Source organism: Phytophthora infestans, genomic scaffold, assembly GCF_000142945.1.
Source record: "Phytophthora infestans T30-4 supercont1.44 genomic scaffold, whole genome shotgun sequence".
Classification (NCBI taxonomy): Eukaryota; Oomycota; class Peronosporomycetes; order Peronosporales; family Peronosporaceae; genus Phytophthora; species Phytophthora infestans.
In genome coordinates, this window is record NW_003303715.1 from 918,259 (window position 1) to 927,768 (window position 9,510).

Below are 9,510 nucleotides of genomic sequence, written 5' to 3' on the forward strand. Positions count from 1 at the left end.
GCGGAGAGCCGTTGCGCCTGCCAGTGGCTATTAGAAGCCACGAAAGACTCAGTAGTCTCGAGGTTAAGTGGGGGAGAGGCTCGGAAATACCTTTCCTCCCTGACTTTCCAAGAGGCAGGTAGCCGTCGTGCTGCCAGTGGCTATCACAAGCCACGAGAGACTCAATAGTCTCGAGTGTAAGTGGGGGAAAGGCTCGGAAATACCTTTCCTCCCTGGTCTGGAGGTAAGACCAAGCTCCTTACGGAACCAGGCGTCGATGTACATCGACTGCAGGCTGGAGACGAACAGCCGGGCTGGAGCTGCGGTAGCTCTAGCCGAACAAGACATAGTGGCGAAGAAAGCCACGGGCGCAAGGTGCCTCGGAATCGCTGAGCGAATCAGCAGTGTTGGGGTTGCAAGCAACCACACACGAGGCGAAGCGCGGGCCTAGTGCAATCAACGCACTGGTCCCTTGGTCATGAACGACCTGTCGAGTAGGATGAACGGAACGTCTCACCCGCCGACAAAGCGGTTGCGGTACCTGATGTACGCAACGCGCCGGGTATAATGGGCCGTGGAGCCATAACCCAAGTGTGGTGCACGAGTGCACACACAATTGACCAGGTGGTGGTCGAGGCAACGCACGCAGTCGTAGCTGGTGCCGCGCCGAGCATGACACCGTGGTGATGGCTGCTTGCCTCACCATGGGTTGGTACCCGTGAGTACTCGGTGTCAATGCCAGACACCAATGCCGCAGTGGCATAGTGGTGAGAGGTGCCTCACCACGGTCGAGTACCATCAAGGTACATGGTATCTGTGACAGACACTGGTATAGGTGCAAAGTATATGCACCATACCACGACCCGATGCGCTCTGGACGCTGTGAGTCAGCGCACGTACCGTGCATCGGCACTGGCTGCTGTCGAGCAGCCTGCCAGGAGTTTCACATAATGAACTCGTCGTGCATGACACACATGACGTGCACGGAGCACTTATGGTAGCTGTGGTACGTGTCGTACACAGCGTACCTCGTGTACGGGCCCATGGACCTGCGTCGTGCATGATGCGAGCACTGGCCATGAATCTGTTCAGGCGACAGCACAGCAGAAGCTGTTGCCGCCAAACATGGCAGCCTTGTGGTGGGCGTACCGCACCAAAGGTTAGTACCGTACGGTACATGGTGTCGATGGGAGACACCTGCACCACGGTTGTGTACCGTCACGGTACACGGTGTCGATGAAGGACACCTAGGCGCCGTTGGTATGGTGACCAAGACGCGACGAGAGCGTGGCAGAAGCCCCGCTCGCAAGGATGGATCCTTGCTGGAGCCAAAGGCATGGCTCGAGGTGAGCGGAGAGCTCCCTCTAGTACTGGAGAAGGTATTGCCCTTCTCGGTGTCGTCCCTCGCGGGAGACACTATGCTCCGAACGCGTCCGCGAGGACTGTCGTGTCCTCTGGTGCGAACTGTGGGCGAATGCCACACGTTCAGATGCTACTGCACCCTGTGCCAAAGCACTGTACGCGCGCTAGCGCAGGAGCTAAGGCAGCTCTGAGTGTAGGCTTTGCGGCCAACACAGTTGTGAGCATAGGGATGCAAATCCCAGTGAGCTTTGGCAGCACAAGTCACTGTGGGTGTGACTGAGAGCCGCGCTAGTCTCGTGGCTGCTCAGTGTGAGAATTCACCTTTTGGTGTTTTAATTCTCTCACTTCTGATTGGAGACTCAGTTGTGATTGGAGAATCAGGTGATTCTCATTTAAGTGCGGGAGGATGTAACGGGGTACAATCCAGTGTGCCCCGTGTTACATAAAGAGTGACCCGTCACTCTTGTGGACACCTGGTACACGGTACCAGGTGCTCTCGGAGCCAGTCAGTGCATGACTACTTAGCTCCACTATAGGTAACCTCTAGTTTGTATGACACCCAAGCTTATCTTACTTATAAATACATCAGTCTTAAATCTACTCCTCTAAGTAGCAAACCGTTCCCACTGAGGCCGGGAACACGTGGACTTACGTTCACTCGGGTATTTAATACCCTTAAGCACTTCCTCTGTGCAAGGTGCTGTGTGACCCCGTCACAGATAGCCTCGTCCAGATCGTGCGTCTCATAAACCTGTAGCCTGTGACGTTAGATTAATGCGCTTAGCAGTGTCAACACACCACACCAACCTTGCTCACAATTGTCTCGGACTCCATTTCCTCGTTGTTGATTAGTGATACTTCAGCTAGTCAAACGCTAACGACATCTGGTTGGTGGGTTTAAATAGAGTACGCAATCTTTGAAAAATATATTTTCGTTTTAGCTAATATTAAGTTGATATTAAATAATATCATTTTGTCAAAAAACATATTATCTGATATTTGTTTGTATTAGCTGGTCTACAGGTGATATTCTTACAGTATTAGCTTCACCGATTTTGGAGCTACCGCTACATGGGGCCAATATCCTTAATAAAAATACAAAAAAAATTGACAGGTGCTTATGATAGAGGTCACGGGTTTTAGGCAACGTTGGGCTTGTACGGAGCGAGGGAAGAGTCACCACTCGGGGAGTAGACCGGAGCGAGGACACTTGAGGGGAAGAAGGAAGATTCCGAAGTGATTGATTTATCGGAGCTTACACAGTCCTCACTACCTAGGTCATCCAATCAATTGGTGCATCCAATCACCAACACTCTGCAATCGTCCAATCATCCTACTCGTCTAATCAACGTACCGTAATTATCGCGGGATCGTGTTGGACCGGTTTGGTTACCGGTTCATGGGTACTTACCGCCTGAAACCGGTACCCCTCAATACGCCCCCTCAATGCGAACAAGCGTTGACTCCGAGCGCCGCTGTAAGGTCCTTGTGTCGTGGCCCCGGAAGCGTCTTCGTCATGATGTCCGCCAGCATCACAGAGGCCTCGCAGTACTCCAGCTTGACCTCACCGCGCTTGACCTCATCACGAATGTGATGGTACTTGATGTCGATGTGCTTGGCCCGACCATGGTTCACTGGGTTCTTGGTCATCTTGATGCATGACTAGTTGTCTTCGAGGATCTTGAGCTCTGGTCCCGAATCCCCTGCTGCCGTCAAAATCTCGCAAAGTAGGCGGTAAACCCACTTGGCTTCTTGAATAGCTAAACTTAGCGCGATGTATTCTGCCTCGCTTGTTGACAGCGACACACTTGACTGCTTTTTGCTCCCCCAACTCACGGGTGCGCTCATCAAAAGAAACGTGTAGCCCGAAGTTGACTTGCGATCGGAGTGGTCACCAGCCCAGTCTGCGTCAGCGTACCCGCGGACATCCAATTTGTCACCAGGCTTGAAGCAGATTTCATGCGACTTAGTTCCTTGTAGATAGCGAAAGATGCGCTTTACAGCAGCCCAGTGCTCGACCTGTGGGTTCTCCATGAAGCGAGAAACGTATCCCACGGCAAAGGCAATGTCCGGTCGTGTCGCGGTCATCAAGTGCATGAGTGCACCTACAGCCTCGCGAACGGAGCGTTCACCTTGGTCGATGCACTGTTTGGGACTAGCTAAGAGCTCAAATCAGCTCGACTCACCACCGCCTTGCACTCATTCATAGCAAAACGCTTAAGGATGTCGTCGACATATCGGCGCTGGCACATTGTCACGCTCCCGTCAGCGTTGTACACCAATTCGATTCCCAGTACGAACGCACATTTGCCACTGTCGGTCATCTTGAAGCGCTTCTTGAAATCGCTCTTGGTGGTTGCAATGAGCTCAGCCGAGCTACCAGTCACCAAAACGTCGTCTACGTAGACCAGCAGAAGCACACAGTGACCATCCACAATCTTGATATAGAGACACGGGTCGTATGCTGAAACTTGAAAGCCGATGGAGCACACGTAGTCGTCAAAGGTCTCGTTCCACACGCGCGATGCTTGCTTGAGACCGTAGATTGCCTTCACCAGCTCCAAGCGGTCGAAGTCATCATCAAGTTCGACACCTTCTGGCACCATGCAGAACACCACCTCTTTCATTATGCCATACAGGAATGCTGTTACCGCGTCCAGGGCCAGCCCAGGTACACGACCAAAGCAATGATCATGCGCAGCGTCGCATACTTCACCACGGGCGAAAACGTTTCGGTGTAGTCAATGCCATACTTCTGCTTGAAGCCTTTCGCTACAAGGCGCGCCTTGTACTTCTCGATTGAGCTATCCGCTTTGCGTTTGATCTTGAACACCCACTTCGTACCGATGGCCCGTTGACCGTTCGGTAACTTGGCAGCTCGGAACACACCGCGAAGTCGCATCGACTTAAGTTTGGCACGGATGGCCTTGCGCCAATGCACTTAATCAGGCCCGTTTACCGCTTCTTGGAACGTTGCCGGTTCAGCTAAATCACCAGCTTCCACTGCGTTGCCACATGCTCGCCAAAATACAGGCGGAGTTGCGTCATCGTCGTCTTGATCCTCGACGTCTTTTTCTTTTTCATCGGCCACATCACAGTCATTTTGCACACCTGATCAGCGCTTGGTTGGACGCTCAAACGAGGTTTCTCGAGCACTAGCTTCCTCCAAACCGGTAGCCTGCTGTGCAGCGCACGATCTCGTAGTCATGCCGTGAACGTTACTTGTGTGGGACTTGCGTTTTCCCGCCTGCTTGAGTTCCGTTGGGCCCGCAGTTTCGGTATCGTTGATAATGAGAGAGTCGAGGTCGAGATCAGAATCTGCGTCGTCGTCGCTAGGCCTAGCCGTTGAAAGCCCAAAGTTTGATTCGTCGAAATTTACATCACGACTAATCACCACCTCCCCCGCCTCGATGTCATAAACTCGATACGCCTTTGACACTTCTTCATAACCCATGAACAGCTCTTCTTGAGCCTTGGGGTCCCACTTGAGTCTCTTTTCCCTCGGAGTTAGGACGTACGTCCGACAACCAAACACACGCATGTGCTTCACACTTGGCTTGGACTTGTACACGATCTCATATGGAGTCTTGCTTTCGATCTTGGGTGACGGTAGACGGTTCTTAGCGTAGATAGTGGCCATCGCCGCTTCGCCCCAGAAACACTTCTCCAACTTGGCATGGTGCAACATGTTGCGACCAACCGTGACGATAGTCCTGATAGCTCGTTCTGCAGTGCCGTTCGTCTGGTGCGCGTACGGAACTGTGGTCTGCTGTTCGATGCCTCGATCTTCGTAGAACACCTTGAGTGAGTTTGTCGCGAACTCACGAGCTCCGTCATGGCGTACGAACTTGACCCGCTTGCCGAATTGCGTCTGTACTTTCGTGATATAGCTCTTGAGGCATTCTTCAGCGTCCGACTTGGCTCGTAAGCAGAAACCCTTCATGCATCCATTGCTTCGTCAACGATGAGCAGCAAGTACTTGCTCCCACCCAACAAATCTTCTTCCATGGGGCCGCAGATGTCGAAATGAAACAGCTCGAACGTGTCGTAGCTGCGTTTGTCGCGGTTACTGGGGAACGGCTTCTGGACCATTTTCCCTTGCTGACACCAGCGACAGACACTTTGCTCACTTGACTTCAAAGGTGCCTTGGCATCCTTGATCATGCCGCTGTTGACCATCTTGCGTAGCACGTCGATAGAAGCATGGCCCATGCGCGCATGCAAGTCAACGTTCGACTTCGAAGTCACTGCGTTTATCGAGCATAGTGGTGTGCGCAGCCAGTAAAGACCGTCTACGAGATCTGCTGTAGCCACCACTTCCTTCGAATCCTTGTGCGCAACGTGCATGGTTTCACCGTCGAACACCACTTGAGATTTGCCGCTTTTGTTGATCTGCGGCACTGATAGCAAGTTCTTTTTCATCTTCGGCACGTAGAGCGCGTTGTTGATCTCGATCTCGCGCTCATCGCCGTTGGACAGAACCACGCGATCGATGATGGTCCCCACACCCTTGATTGCAACGTTAGTGTCATTAGCGACCTTCAGCTCGCCTTCCTCTCGTTCGTTTAGCATGACAAACTTAATATTGTCATTGCAGATATGGTGTGTCGCACCGCTGTCGACTGCCCACAGCCCGGACATGTCTTGCCCGTCAAAACTCCACATTCCAACGAAACCGCAAAAGCCACGCGATCATAGCCGTGGTCGTAGTCGTCGTTTCGCAACTGGACATTGTCGGCCCCGCGTCCACGACTGTTGCCGCCGCGTCGACCTCCTCGTTTCTCATCCTTCTGCTGGGTCCAGCACTTCTCAATCACGTGCCCCAATTTTTTGCAGTAATTACACTGGCGAGACTCCCGCTCGGTACTGAACGCATTCGCCGCGTCTTCAGTCCTCACCGCAGAGGTCTTCTTGCCTTGTCGCTTTATATGCTCGTTCGTGAGCACCTTCACAACGTCTTGCGTCTTCAGCTCAGCAGTACTCATCTCCAGGTGTAGCACGACGTTCTCATAGCTCTTGGGGAGACTGCGCAACAAGCAGATCGCAACGTCCTCGTCCTCCATCTTAGCGCCGATGCTACTAAGCTTGGCGCTGATGTTGAGAACTTCATTGTAGTGATGCAATACATTCGCGCCTTCAGACATTTCCATGCTGAAGAGCTGTCGCTTCAGGTAAATGCGACCAGCCTTCTGCGATCCACCGTACAACGTCTTCAAGCGCGCCCACGCGGTCCACGCTTCCTCGCAGTTGTCGACCACGTGGTGGTAGTCCGCATCCATGTGGAGCAGCATCAATCCGAACGCGATGTTGCTCGACTTGACATATTCGTCCTTCGCACGAGGGTCCGTGAAGCTTGGAGTCGTCTCTCGGTTCACGACATGCCATACGGACTTGGTCAGGAACACACCACGCATGTGGCGGCTCCACGTCGCGTAGTTGTCACTGTTGAACTTGTCAATGGAGACCTTACTTGAGACGTCTTGCGCAGAGGACATGTTACTTGGGCTCATAACCTGATAGAGGTCACTGGTTTGAGGCAGCGTCGGGCTTGAACGGAGCGATCGGGAAGAGTCACCACTCGGGGAGTAGACCGGAGCGAGGACACTTGAGGGGAAGAAGGAAGATTCCGAAGTGATTGATTTATCGGAGCTTACACAGTCCTCACTACCTAGGTCATCCAATCAATTGGTGCATCCAATCACCAACACTCTGCAATCGTCCAATCATCCTACTCGTCTAATCAACGTACCGTAATTATCGCGGGATCGTGTTGGACCGGTTTGGCTACCGGTTTATGGGTACTTACCGCCTGAAACCGGTACCCCTCAATAGCTTATTATGGGCACTTTGAGACATGTAGGCTTCTATTCTCTTTTAATTTCAAAAGTTGCTTTTTGCACTATAAAGTATTTTTTCTTTTTAGAATTGAAAAAAAAGTCTTAGCTTTGCTCAGACAAAATAAGCGCTGGCAAATCAAAGATTCATGCTTTGCTCAGACAAAAAAAAGCGCTGGCAAATAGAGCTTAATTTTTTGAAATATCAAGCTGATACACCGTTCGCGCTAATTAGTCGGCCTCTGACTAATAGTGGTGTACGACTTCAGAGTCCCAAAAAATGTGCGACTAATCGAGGTATACTGCTAATTGTGGTGTATGACTATTTATGGTAGAATCTTAGAAGGTTAAAGCTGAGCCGACTGCCCAGCTTCCGCGTAGCCCTTCTTGAACTCATCTTGATATTCAGCGACGATGTCCTGCAGGTCTCGGCCAAGCTGATCGACTTTCCAGTAGCCACAAGAGCCAACATCTAATCCACACAAATTCATGGACTTCTTAGGCCAGTTGAGACCGTTCTTATCTCTCTCGCAATTTACCAGCTGTACGCATTTCGCTGCGGTTTCCAAGAAGAATCTCTTTCCTGGGTTTTGCAACGACCCGGAGCCTTGTCGCCAATCTCGACGTCGGATTGCAGCCATATTCCGCTGCACACAGAGCCGTCGCCAGTGCTCCTTAATTCGTTGAATAGGAAACCGGTCAGCCGGTTGTATTAGGTCTGTAGCATTACCTGGAAAAAACTGCACTTTTGTGCGCAATTCTTTGCTACAGCGACGACATCGTCTCCACTATGACCGCTTCCGTTGTCCATCCACAGTGTGCGTTCTTTGACGAAAGGTCCTCCTGGCCCCCAACAACGGACTTCATGCAGCCATTGCTGCATCAAACTATTGTTTATGAAGGCTGTAGGTGAAGTTCGATACGCCGTCCCAGGAGTTGAATCGGGCAAGCCTTGGATTGGATAATTTTCATTCTTATTTTTGAAGATGAGCATTGGGCACTCTATTTGTGCGTTGGTTCCGCCACGAAGAAGCACACACATTGTAATCCCTTCGCGTCCTGAAAAACACAAAAAAAATTAGAAAAAAAGAATAAAAAAAAGAATTATGAACTTACCAGAAACCACGCTACGATACTTGACGTGGGGGGCGCCACGGAAATCAAGAGTCTTGCCATCATCGAAGTCAATAACAAAATGACTTTCATCCATGTTGTATTGCAGATCGGGGTCAATGAGACCGTCGTCGAATTGACGCTTTAGACGCCCTAGATGCTCTGCAACAGAAACGCGTGAATAACGCGCTGCTTTCCGCTGCTGACTTGCTTTTTGCCCTTGAGCCGGCGGTAGACAATGTCATGTCGGTCTGCGAAATCTTGGATTCGACGAGGTGTAACTAGATTAGTAAAGGTTTTACTGTTATATTGGAACGTCTTGTTGTACACTTGGTGAACACTGTCCTCAACCAAAGTCACCGCAATGTCTAATAGTAATCGCGATGACATTTTCACCCCCGCTTTACGTAAGCAATCAAACTCAGACAATAGGATATGATACATCCAGGCCCAATGCTCACCCAGTTTAGGACCCCTCCCGATAGCTGTCTTCATCACAAATTGGTGACGGTTACCAGCCCCACTGCGCGCGAACTTTCGCTGGCGCTCTACCTCAGGCTGCACCAGAGCATGGCGCTTGCTCCACCAGTCTCGGGCCTTGTTCAGGTTGACGCGGCGGTCGTCAGAGCGGAAGTAAGCTGGAAAGGCTTCGATAGCTTTGGCAGGGAGGCCCTTCTCTCCGTGTAATGCTGCTGTCACAGCCATCCACTCCACACACTTGATTCTGTCACTGACAGCGACAACATGCTGCAGAGAACGCTTTCCATCGGTGCTCATGGGCAGTGCTAAAATACGTATAACTGGCAGTTATTAACTGCAGAGGATCTCGACAGCGACTGAGTGGTTGTGAACAACTGAACGACTAAATCTGGTGTATGACTAAAAATGGTGCATGACTAAAAAATGGTAATAGTACTGTCTTGTCCTTTATAAGTACAAAGTACGACTATATTCGAACCACGACTAATTAGCGTGAACGGTGTACTGTGCAACTAAAAATATGACTACACCTTTGCCAATCCAAACTGGTGGTAGTGTAAACCAAAACGGAGTGAAGTAACCGAAGTAACATCTAAATTTGAGAAATAATTTTACAAAATTAGTTTTTAGAGCAATGTAGATTTAGTGTAGTGCAAACTGGCAAGAACGCGAGTGAGACATCCGGCAATACGAACTACGGGCGCGCTGCGGACTGGGGTACACACAAAAGATGTAAGGGGGC